This window comes from Syngnathus floridae, unplaced genomic scaffold, assembly GCF_059516105.1.
Source record: "Syngnathus floridae isolate MCC-2025c unplaced genomic scaffold, RoL_Sflo_1.0 HiC_scaffold_131, whole genome shotgun sequence".
In the NCBI taxonomy this organism is placed as follows: domain Eukaryota; kingdom Metazoa; phylum Chordata; class Actinopteri; order Syngnathiformes; family Syngnathidae; genus Syngnathus; species Syngnathus floridae.
In genome coordinates, this window is record NW_028284157.1 from 16571 (window position 1) to 29569 (window position 12999).

General features: G+C 48.3%; 1 long non-coding RNA gene across 1 annotated transcript; it reads left to right on the plus strand.

Annotated features, from left to right (window-relative positions):
• The first annotated feature begins 373 nt into the window (after positions 1–373).
• Positions 374–7545, plus strand: LOC148377536 (uncharacterized). The gene is made up of 4 exons (XR_015856638.1): positions 374–430; positions 2275–2363; positions 7191–7220; positions 7411–7545. It is a non-coding gene; the product is annotated as an uncharacterized LOC148377536 (long non-coding RNA).
• Positions 7546–12999: the final 5454 nt, after the last annotated feature.

Here is a 12999-nt window from a genome sequence, read left to right on the forward strand (position 1 = left end):
TCATTCGTTTAGGTTCCAAGAAAACTTGATGTAACTCTACTTTTAACTGCCGTTTCAGATAAGCGGGTATTACGTCGCAGTCATGTGCCGTGGATATGACGTAATTGCCCGAACCTCCGCCAAAATTCAAATCTGTTGGCGCGATGGCCGTGAGCCACTGAGCAGCGACGATTATCAACAGAAATATCTTTATTTTCTGCTTGCAACTGGACCGTCTAGAGCGTACACGGTAAGTAACACTCATTGTGGTTAAGGAGATTTACGTTTGTAATAGCAGAAGTGTAGCCGCGTTGCGTTGTACGTGTGAAAATTGGTCGAGGCGAAATGTTAATGTTTAATTTCATTCCTTTAGGTTCCACGGTGTTTGTTGGCTGCAAGTTTTCCACTGCAAGAAGAGGCTCGTATCATTGACCAGGAGCGAGCTACAATGGTGAGTAGCCATAACATTTATGTTAAACACTTCCTATTTCATGTCTAACAGTACTTGATTTAACAAATAACCATAAATAAATACAGTGTGGGCACTGAAGTTAACATATGTGATTATACTGCCTAATCTGTCACGGAGTAGATTGTTGCAAAGTAATATAAGATCCAAAGTTGTAATTCAGAATAGTTTTCAAAAGAAGGCCATTAGAATTATATACAAGTCTGATTACCCTTAACATAACAACAAGCTATTAATTAAATCACAAATTCTTCAATTCAAAGATTTGGTAGATTATCAGACAAATAATGTCTAACAGTAATTGATTTAACACATCACGATAAGTAGATTGAGTGTGGGCACTCTCAAGTTAACAGATATGATTATACTGCCTAATCTGTTACAGAGTATGTTGTTGCCAAGTAATGTAGAATAGATCCAAAGTAGTAATCCAGAATAGTTTTGAAGAGGCCATTAGAATAATAAACAAATCTGATTACCTTGAACATAATAACAAGCTAAGTGTTTAATATGTCCTATGAAGTCAAAATTGGGCACCATCATGTGGTGAAATTTGGAATTGCATCACATCCAATTTTGCCTGGGAACAAACAGATTAAATAAATCTTAGTTTTGAATAAGCCACTCCTTCTCAAACAAGTAAACTCTGCCCATTTCGCGCAGTAGATGTTCTGTTAATATCTAGTATTTATACAAAGTCATAATTTAAATTGCTTTCAACCTTCATTCATCGGTTCAACCAACATTACTCGCTCTTATTACCAACTTGTATTGATTTAACTAAGCGTTTAATACTTCCTATCAGGTCTCAAGGCAAGATTTGGCAAAATACAATTTCAGCAAATCCAATTTTGCCAGGGAACAAAAATAGATTAAATAAACTAAATAAGTCTTCTTCCCATTAAATAAATCAGAAAAGTCTGTCTTGTAACCAGTCCTCTTCAAACAAGTAAAGTCTGCCCATTTTGTGCCGTAGATTTTGTGTCTATGCCTAGTATTTAAACAAAATCATAATTTAAACGACTTCTTTCCTTCATTCACTTTGGAAATTTGGAATTGCAGCAAATCGAATTTTGCCAGGGAACAAAAATAGATCAATTAAACTAAATAAGTCTTCTTCCCATTAAATAAATTAAAAAAGTCTGTCTTGTAACCAGTCCTTTTCAAACAAGTAAAGTCTGCCCATTTTGTGCCGTCGATTTTGTGTTAATGCCTAGTATTTATACAAAATCATAATTTAAAGGACTTCATTCCTTCATTCACTTTGGAAATTTGGAATTGCAGCACATCAAATTTTGCCTGGGAAGAAAAGTAGATTAAATAAATTTAATAAGTCTTACTACTTCCCATTAAATAAATTAAATACGTCTTACTTGTTCCCACTCCTTTACAAAAAAGTAGTTTAAAACGAGGTCCCTTCACTCAACCTTTAACCCTATTTATTCACCTTCTAGGCTAAGTGTTAAAGGCTAAGTGTTAAAGGCTAAGTGTTAAAGGCTAAGTGTTAGAGGCTAAGTGCCAGAGGCTAGGCGCCAGAGGCGAGTTTTTGTGGGCTGAAGTTTTAGTGGGGTTAGTGTGAATACAATCCAAAAGAATACAACAGAATACAATACAATAGAATATAATACATAGATTAAATTCAATAGCTCTTACTACTTCCCATTAAATAAATTAAATACGTCTTACTTGTTCCCAATCCTTTTCAAAAAAGTAGTTTAAAACGAGGGCCCTTCACTCAACCTTTAACCTCAACCCCGCACGTCACATTGTGTTGTATCTGTGAATGTTGGTTGTGGCCAAATGATAGTTTTCTTTCATTCGTTTAGGTTCCACGGTGTTTGTTGGCTATGTTTTCCACTGTCAGAAGGATGAAAATACAAAGTACAACGCTTGGACGTGGGCGAAGACGTCACCGGTGAGTCCTTCCTTCCTATTTATTTACCTTCTAGATGCTAGAGGCTAAGTGTTAGAGGCTAAGTGTTAGAGGCTAAGTGTTAAACACAATACGAACAACACAACGATACTGCACTGAACAACACGATACCGCACTGAGAAACACGATACCGCACTGAACAACACGATACCGCACTGAACAACACCATGCCGCACTGAACACCATGCCACACTGAACAACACCATCCCGCACTGAACAACACCATGCCGCACTAAACAACACCATGCCGCACTGAACAACACCATGCCTCACTGAACGACACCATGCCGCACTGAAAGACACCATGCCGCACTGAACGACACCATGCCGCACTGAAAGACACCATCCCGCACTGAACACCATGCCGCACTGAACAACACCATCCTGCACTGAACAACACCATCCCGCACTGAACAACACCATGCCGCACTGAACAACATTATGCCGCACTGAACATTATGCCGCACTGAACAACACCATGCCGCACTGAACAACACCATGCCGCACTGAACAACATTATGCCGCACTGAACAACACCATGCCGCACTGAACAACACCATGCCGCACTGAACAACACCATGCCGCACTGAACAACATTATGCCGCACTGAACAACACCATGCCGCACTGAACAACACCATCCTGCACTGAACAACACCATTCCGCATTGAACACCATGCCGCACTGAACAACACCATCCCGCACTGAACAACACCATCCCGCACTGAACAACACCATGCCGCACTGAACAACATTATGCCGCACTGAACAACATTATGCCGCACTGAACAACACCATGCCGCACTGAACAACACCATGCCGCACTGAACAACACCATGCCGCACTGAACAACATTATAACGCACTGAACAACACCATCCCGCACTGAACAACACCATGCCGCACTAAACAACATTATGCCGCACTGAACAACATTATGCCGAAATGAACAACACCATGCCGCACTGAACAACACCATGCCGCACTGAACAACACCATGCCGCAATGAACAACACCATCCCGCACTGAACAACATTATGCCGCACTGAACAACATTATGCCGCACTGAACAACATTATGCCGCACTGAACAACACCATGCCGCACTGAACAACACCATCCTGCACTGAACAACACCATCCCGCACTGAACAACACCATGCCGCACTGAACAACATTATGGCGCACTGAACAACATTATGCCGCACTGAACAACACCATCCCGCACTGAACAACACCATGCCGCACTGAACAACATTATGGCGCACTGAACAACATTATGCCGCACTGAACAACACCATGCCGCACTGAGCAACACCATGCCGCACTGAACAACACCATGCCGCAATGAACAACACCATCCCGCACTGAACAACACCATGCCGCACTGAGCAACACCATGCCGCACTGAACAACACCACGCTGCACTGAACAACACCATGCCGCACTGAACAACACCATTCCGCACTGAACAACACCATGCCGCACTGAACAACACCATGCCGCATTGAACAACACCATGCCGCACTGAACAACACCATCCTGCACTGAACAACACCATCCCGCATTGAACAACACCATGCCGCACTGAACAACACCATCCTGCACTGAACAACACCATCCCGCACTGAACAACACCATCCCGCATTGAACAACACCATCCTGCACTGAACAACACCATGCCGCACTGAACAACACCATGCCGCACTGAACAACACCATTCCGCACTGAACAACACCATGCCGCACTGAACAACACCATCCTGCACTGAACAACACCATCCCGCACTGAACAACACCATGCCGCATTGAACAACACCATCCTGCACTGAACAACACCATCCTGCACTGAACAACACCATGCCGCACTGAACAACACCATGCCGCACTGAACAACACCATGCCGCACTGAACAACACCATGCCGCACTGAACAACACCATGCCGCACTGAACAACACCATCCCGCACTGAACAACACCATGCCGCACTGAACAACATTATGCCGCACTGAACAACATTATGCCGCACTGAACAACACCATGCCGCACTGAACAACACCATGCCGCACTGAACAACACCATGCCGCACTGAACAACATTATAACGCACTGAACAACACCATCCCGCACTGAACAACACCATGCCGCACTAAACAACATTATGCCGCACTGAACAACATTATGCCGAAATGAACAACACCATGCCGCACTGAACAACACCATGCCGCACTGAACAACACCATCCTGCACTGAACAACACCATCCCGCACTGAACAACACCATGCCGCACTGAACAACACCATGCCGCACTGAACAACACCATGCCGCAATGAACAACACCATCCCGCACTGAACAACATTATGCCGCACTGAACAACATTATGCCGCACTGAACAACATTATGCCGCACTGAACAACACCATGCCGCACTGAACAACACCATCCTGCACTGAACAACACCATCCCGCACTGAACAACACCATGCCGCACTGAACAACATTATGGCGCACTGAACAACATTATGCCGCACTGAACAACACCATCCCGCACTGAACAACACCATGCCGCACTGAACAACATTATGGCGCACTGAACAACATTATGCCGCACTGAACAACACCATGCCGCACTGAGCAACACCATGCCGCACTGAACAACACCATGCCGCAATGAACAACACCATCCCGCACTGAACAACACCATGCCGCACTGAGCAACACCATGCCGCACTGAACAACACCACGCTGCACTGAACAACACCATGCCGCACTGAACAACACCATTCCGCACTGAACAACACCATGCCGCACTGAACAACACCATGCCGCATTGAACAACACCATGCCGCACTGAACAACACCATCCTGCACTGAACAACACCATCCCGCATTGAACAACACCATGCCGCACTGAACAACACCATCCTGCACTGAACAACACCATCCCGCACTGAACAACACCATCCCGCATTGAACAACACCATCCTGCACTGAACAACACCATGCCGCACTGAACAACACCATGCCGCACTGAACAACACCATTCCGCACTGAACAACACCATGCCGCACTGAACAACACCATCCTGCACTGAACAACACCATCCCGCACTGAACAACACCATGCCGCATTGAACAACACCATCCTGCACTGAACAACACCATCCTGCACTGAACAACACCATGCCGCACTGAACAACACCATGCCGCACTGAACAACACCATGCCGCACTGAACAACACCATGCCGCATTAAACAACACCATGCCGCACTGAACAACACCATCCTGCACTGAACAACACCATGCCGCACTGAACAACACCATCCCGCACTGAACAACACCATGCCGCACTGAACAACACCATGCCGCACTGAACAACACCATGCTGCACTGAACAACATTATGCTGCACTGAACAACACGATCCTGCATTGAACAACACCATGCCGCACTGAACAACACCATCCTGCACTGAACAACACCATCCTGCACTGAACAACACCACCCCGCACTGAACAACACGATCCCGCATTGAACAACACCATCCTGCACTGAACAACACCACCCCGCACTGAACAACACGATCCCGCATTGAACACCATCCCGCACTGAACAACACCATGCCGCACTGAACAACACCATGCCGCACTGAACAACACCATGCCGCACTGAACAACATTATGCCGCACTGAACAACACCATGCCGCACTGAACAACACCATCCCGCACTGAACAACACCATGCCGCATTGAACAACACCATGCCGCACTGAACAACACCATCCTGCACTGAACAACACCATCCCGCACTAAACAACACCATGCCGCACTGAACAACATTATGGCGCACTGGACAACATTATGCCGCACTGAACAATACCATGCCGCACTGAACAACACCATGCCGCACTGAACAACACCATGCCGCACTGAACAACACCATGCCGCACTGAACAACATTATGCCGCACTGAACAACACCATGCCGCACTGAACAACACCATGCCGCACTGAACAACACGATCCCGCATTGAACAACACCATCCTGCACTGAACAACACCATGCCGCACTGAACAACACCATGCCGCACTGAACAACACCATTCCGCACTGAACAACACCATGCCGCACTGAACAACACCATCCTGCACTGAACAACACCATCCCGCACTGAACAACACCATGCCGCATTGAACAACACCATGCCGCACTGAACAACACCATCCCGCACTGAACAACACCATGCCGCATTGAACAACACCATGCCGCACTGAACAACACCATCCTGCACTGAACAACACCATCCCGCACTGAACAACACCATGCCGCACTGAACAACATTATGGCGCACTGAACAACATTATGCCGCACTGAACAACACCATGCCGCACTGAACAACACCATGCCGCACTGAACAACACCATGCCGCACTGAACAACATTATGCCGCACTGAACAACATTATGCCGCACTGAACAACACCATGCCGCACTGAACAACACCATGCCGCACTGAACAACACCATGCCGCACTGAACAACACGACGTCGCACTGAACAACACGACGCCGCACAGAACAACACGACGCCGCACAGAATAACACAATACCGCACAGAACAACACAATACCGCACAAACAGTTTTAGATAATATTACGTCGCAGTCATGTGACGCGGACATGACGTCAATAGGCGGAACTCACGGCAAAATTATAATCCGTGGGCGTGGCTTGCAACAGGAAGTAGGAAAGCGGCAGTTCTGGCAAACAAGACACAGCTGTTAGTAACACGATGACTAACAAGGCAAATATTTTTGTTTTCAGCTTGCAACTTGACCGTCTAGAGCGTACAAGGTAATTACAACTGTTTTTTTTTAGCCCTGAAAAGCGAGGGAGTGTGGCGTTTGGGAGGAATGTCGAACTCGGCGTCTGCTTCCAGCCACAGACGCCAAATTTCGACGATTATTTCGACTGGTCAACGGTTGTAAATTATTGCGTTGACTAAAAACTTTATTTAACTCTACTCTTAACTTTGCCGTTTCAGATATGCGGGTATTACACCGCGGAAATGACGTCAATAGGCTGAACTCTCGCCAAAATTCAAATCTGTGGGCGCAATGGCCTTGAGCGAGACACCGGATACAAACACGACGATTATCAACAGAAATATCTTTATTTTCCGCTTGCAAGTGGACCGTCTAGAGCGTACACGGTAAGTACAACTCATTGTGTTTAAAAAGATTTACGTTTGTGTAGTTTGCGTTGCGTTGTATCTGTGAATGTTGGTTGAGGCTAAATGTTAATGTTTAATTTCATTCCTTTAGGTTCCACGGTGTTTGTTGGCTGTATGTTTTCCACTGCAAGAAGAGGCTCGTATCATTGACCAGCAGGAGCTACAATGGTGAGTACCCCTTTCGTCTTCCATTTATGTTAAACACTTCCTATTTCATGTCTAACAGTACTCGATTTAACAAATAACCATAAATAAATACAGTGTGGGCAGTCACGTTAACATGTGTGATTATCCTGCCTAATATGTTTATCACAAATATGTCACTAATCACTAATATGTTTATTTGTTTATCACAACACCTTTGGACCTTCAGCAATCGATTATTTACCTTCATCTACATAGAGACAGAACGATGGTGTCTTAAACATCTCATTCATTTCACCAAATAACTTCACGCAGGTGGATAACGGCCGTCTCGGTCACGCTATGTTGCGTGATGCAGTTTTGAAGAACCAAATGCATTTATTCAATGACTAAGTCAAGCTAGTTCTATGTTTATGATGTTGTAAGTTACGGTACCGATTGAAGTTGAGTTCGAAGCCAGTGGAAAACAGCGCTGCGTTTGTGCTCTCCAGGTACAAATGTTGTGATCTCTGACTGACGACCGGGCGAGACTCGAGTAAGAGATGTCCAAACGAGCTCCGGCAGGGCGGGCCAAGGCGGAGCGAACGGACGCCCTTCAGGCCGCCAATGACGAGCTGAGAACCAAACTGATGGACGTCCAGTTAGAACTTCAGCAGGAGAAGAACAAGGTGAAAACCTCAACAGACAGACACTGCCTGCCTCCCTGCCTGCCTCCCTGCCTGCCTCCCTGCCTGCCTCCCTCCCTCCCAGTTTTCCCGATGTAGATTAGACATGCGTGTGCCATGACTGTGTCAGCCTACATCAACAAATGCACCGAGGACGTCAGCACCACTAAGAATATCATCACCCGGGGCAACCAACGACCCTGGATGACTGAGGAGGTACGTCAAACGCTACGAGCGCGGAACTCTGCCTTCAAGTCTGGCGACAAGGAGACACTGAGGACAGCGAGAGCCAACTTGAACCGTGCCATCAGGATAGCGAAGCGAGACCGCAGTCGAAAATTTCAGGATCGTTTCCACGACGTCAAAAACATCAGGAGTATGTGGCAAGGCATACGGGCGATTACAGACTACAACTCACCCTCCCCCCCCCCCCGGTGGGTGTAGTTGATGCTGACTTTCTAAATGGTCTAAATAACTTCTTTGGGAGGTTCGAGGCACTAAACGGCACTCCAGCAGTTAAAACTGTCCCCCATCAGGAAGAGGCGGTACTCTGCCTTGACTCCGCCGATGTGTTGAAGACCCTGAGGAGAGTCAACCCCTGTAAGGCCCCTGGCCCCGACAACATTCCTGGGCGTGTGTTCAGGGAATGTGCAAGTCATCTGGCTGGGGTCATCACAGACATTTTTAACACCTCGCTGGGCCAAGCCACAGTGCCGGCGTGCTTTAAGACTGCCTCCATCATTCCGGTGCCGAAGAAACCTCAAATCACCTCATTTAATGATTACCGGCCTGTTGCACTGACTCCGGTTATGATGAAGTGCTTCGAAAGGCTGCTTAAAGGTCACATCGTTTCCAGACTCCCCCTATTATTTGACCCGTTCCAGTTTGCCGACCGGCAAAACCGCTCCACTCAGGACGCCATCTCCTCCGTTCTTCACCTGAGCCTGGCTCACCTGGAGGAGAAGAACACCCATGTGCGGAGGCTGTTCCTGGACTTCAGCTCAGCGTTTAACACCATCATCCCACAGCATCTGGTAGGAAAATTGGAACACCTGGGCTTCAACACCCCCCTTCGCAACTGGCTGCTAGACTTCCTCACCAACAGACCTCAGTCAGTCCGGGTCGGACAGAACACCTCTGATGTCATCACCCTCAGCACAGGCTCCCTTCAGGGCTGCGTCCTGAGCCCCCTGCTGTGCACCCTGATGACACACGACTGCGTCCTCAGGTTCACCACCAATCACATCGTGAAGTCAGCAGACGACACAACGGTGGTGGGGCTCATCAGAGACAACAACGACCTGGACTACAGAGAGGAGGTGGAGCAGCTGGTGGGCTGGTGCAGAGAAAACAGCCTGATCCTGAATGAGGAGAAGATGAAGGAGATCATCGTCGACTTCAGGAAAAAACAGCCTCACCACGCTCCACTGATCATCAACAGCTCAGCTGTGGAGGTGGTCAGCACCACCAAATTCCTGGGGGTCCACATCACAGAAGACCTCACCTGGACTATGAACACTACGGCACTGGTCAAGAGGGCACAGAAGCGCTTGTACTTCCTGCGGAGGATGAGGAGAGCCCACCTGCCCCCACCCATCATGAGGACGTTCTACAGGAGCACCATAGAGAGCATTCTGACAAGCTGTCTCTCTGTGTGGTGTGGAGGCTGCACCGCCTCCGATTGGAAGAACGTGAGGAGAGTGGTGAGGACAGCAGAGAGGATCATAGGGGCTCCTCTTCCCTCCATTCAGGACATTTCATCTCAGCGCTGCATGTCCCGTGCCCGTAACATCATCAATGACCCATCACACCCCCACCATGGACTGTTCTCCCTGCTGCCCTCTGGGAAGAGGTTTGCAGCATCCGCTGCAGGTCCACCAGGTTCTGCAACAGCTTTTTCCCTGCTGTCATCAGACTGTTGAACACTAGAACTGTTGAGCTCTAAACTGAACTCTGCATCACACATTCACAGAACTGTACTTTATGACACTACGGACCTCTATCTTGCACTATCTCGCACTACCAACTTTACTGAACTTGTATAAACCCTTTAAATAGAAGTTTAATACATGGTTTAGCATTCCTCTGCACACTCTTGAATACTGTTTTGCCTACTTGCACTATTGCATAATTATCACTGCTGCACTTTATACTTATTTTTAATATATATATATATATATATATATATATATATATATATAGTATATATGTATATATATATATTTTCATAGGGTATGTTACTTCTATTCAACTGCAATATCACTACTTTGTTGTAAGACGTATGCAACGGAATTTCGTTTTGTATGCACCATGTGCAGACAAGATGACAATAAAGTTTGTCTAAGTCTAAGTCTAAGTCATATCAGGTCAGCTGTCTGGAGAGAGAGAGAAGTCAGGACCTGCGGGCGGAGCACCACCGTGCCACCGCCGCCATGACGGAACTCAAAAGCAAACTCCATGAGGAGAAGCAGAAAGAGTTAGCCATTACCAGGGAGACATTACTGCGGCAGCATGAAATGGAGCTGATGAGAGTGATCAAAATCAAAGATGGAGAGATCCAGCGACTGAATGCCTTGGTCCTCAGCCTGAGGGACGGCTCCATGGACAAGGTGATCCGCTCTATCCGTGTCTGACTATCCGCACGCCACGTCGGGCTTCGATGCGGCCGCTACCGTATTGTGTAGCTTGTCCCCAGTAAGCGTCGCGGCGCTCCGTTGCGGTCTCAACGGCCCGGTGTGGCGCAATGTCTGCTCAGGTGAGGAGGGGGGGCGCTTTGCTGGCGGAGGTGGAGGAGACGCGGCGGTGTCGGGAGACCGAGCGGTGTCGCCTCCACCAGGAGCGCGGAAGAAGCCCTGGCAGCGGCCCAGCAGGCCTGGCAGTCCCGAGCGGCCGAGCTCCGATCGGCTCATCACCAGCATCGGGAGGAGCTGAGCCGAACCAAGAGAGACTGCGAGAGGGAGATCCGCCGACTGGTAGGACTGATCAGATGCGCGGTGCGTGGCTATGTTCCCAATTTCGTTGTATACCTGCAGTGCAATGACACCTAAGGCATTCTATTCTATTCTATTTCACAAGAAGAAAATGTCCGGTTGCTCGCTTCGCTTTTGTCACAGCAAAGGTGTTCTAGTCGATTCAAGAAAAAAATTGGCCGGTTGCTCTCTTTGTTTTTGTCACAATTCTGGCAAATGAGTTTGCCCGCCTGCCTGAGCGCTCCCCGTTTGTACATCCAGACGGATGAGATCAAGCTGAAAGACAGAGCGGTTAGTGTTTTGGATGAAGCCCTGGGGCCGGCCACGTCCACCGCCTTCAGCTGCAGACTCAGGCTGCCGAGCAGCAGATCGCTGCCCTGAGGGATTCCCAAAGGGCGGGCCTAAACTACCCTGGAAGTGGGGTCAACGCCGCTACTAGCAATCCTCTTCATTGCGTAAGCCACCTCATCACACACTTGCAGTACGCATGACTTAGTTCGTTGCTGGAGGAAGGTAGCACAAAAACAGTTTTGAACTTTGAACGAGTGCTTGTGTGTGTGTGTTGCGGGGCGTTTTCAGTCTCAGGAGGATCGGGACACGCGACGGTTTCATCTGAAAATCGCTGAGCTCAGCGCAGTCATCAGGAAACTGGAGGATCGAAACGCCCTGCTTTCTGAAGAGCGCAATGAACTGGTAATTTATTGACGGCACGCTTGAAGGTTTGCGCTACGTTTGATGCGCGCCATCCAGCGAGGCACCCATTGCGCTTGCTTATTAGTTGAGCGGCGCGGCGAGTCGGTTGCCTGGTAGATGTCTTTTATTGGGAGCCAAAGCCACGATTCCGTTCAAACCGATGCAAAAGGAATGGATACGTTCTGGCCCGCGTGTTGTGCGTCTTTCACATCCCGCACTTCATGCTTGCAGCTAAAGCGACTGAGAGAAACAGAAAGCCAGTTTCTGCCACTCCTGTACAAAAACAAACGCCTGAGCAGGAAGAATGAAGAACTCTCGCTGGTGCTGTGTCGCCTTGAAAACAAAGTGCGCTTTGTCACCCAGGAGAACGAGGAGATGGCAAGCTTGGTAAGTCGACGCGGACAACGGCGGCGTGCCAACAGAGTCCACTGCATTTGTGTTCCACAGAGAAGGCCTAGTTCGCTCAATGACCTGGACCGCGGTTGCGGCCAGCAGGACGGTGAAATGGAGTTCCTTCAAGTTGTGGAGCAGCGGCACATCATCGACGACTTGTCCAAGGTCTTCAGGCAGGCGACTCGGTGCACGTACGGCAGCGCCGCGCTCGCTCGCTGTCGCCAGGAAACCTTTTCCGTCCAAAGCTTGGCCGGCGGCCGCCATCCAAAAAATTGGCCCCTTAAATTCCGACCTTTCAAGCAGGAGCATTGTGCGCACGCGTTTGAACACGCTTTAGACTTGTTTTGCCGTTTTCAGCAGCTCAAAGCTCCCGTTTTGTCAGCGCCTTTGCCACTCGCTGTGCGCTGAAAACGACGGACTTGCCCGGCTGCTCAGCCCGTCAACCATGAGCCGCGAGCGCGACGTCATTGTCCGTAGGCAGCTAGTGGCAAAATGCACCCTGTTAGAGTTGCGCTCGCTCCAACTTATTTTGCAAG